Source organism: Phyllobates terribilis, unplaced genomic scaffold (genome assembly GCF_046119375.1).
Source record: "Phyllobates terribilis strain yellow unplaced genomic scaffold, ASM4611937v1 Scaffold_1__5_contigs__length_1240528914, whole genome shotgun sequence".
NCBI lineage: Eukaryota > Metazoa > Chordata > Amphibia > Anura > Dendrobatidae > Phyllobates > Phyllobates terribilis.
The window spans coordinates 602,397,833-602,398,175 of NW_027362761.1; positions in this window are offsets into that span (position 1 = coordinate 602,397,833).

Here is a 343-nt window from a genome sequence, read left to right on the forward strand (position 1 = left end):
CTTTCCCACGCCAACATGTACTTTGCTGCAGTATCTATCTCTTGAAGATTGCTTTCCCCTCTCGCCCTCCTTCTTCCCTTTCTTGCTGCATGTCCTAATTAACGCTTTCTTTGACATGCTTTTTACTTCAGCACCCAGGGCTGAATCCTTCAGATCAATCTATTGCGCCACTCCTGGCGACTAGTGCGACTGCGGTCTGGACTATATGTCTAAGACCATTCATGAATCACTGCAGCAATAGTAAGGGGTCACTATAAAATGACTGAGACTAGATATGTGGCCCGATATGCCTCCTCAACACCATGGAGAAGCATTATAAATGTTACGGGGTCCAGGAGCTGGG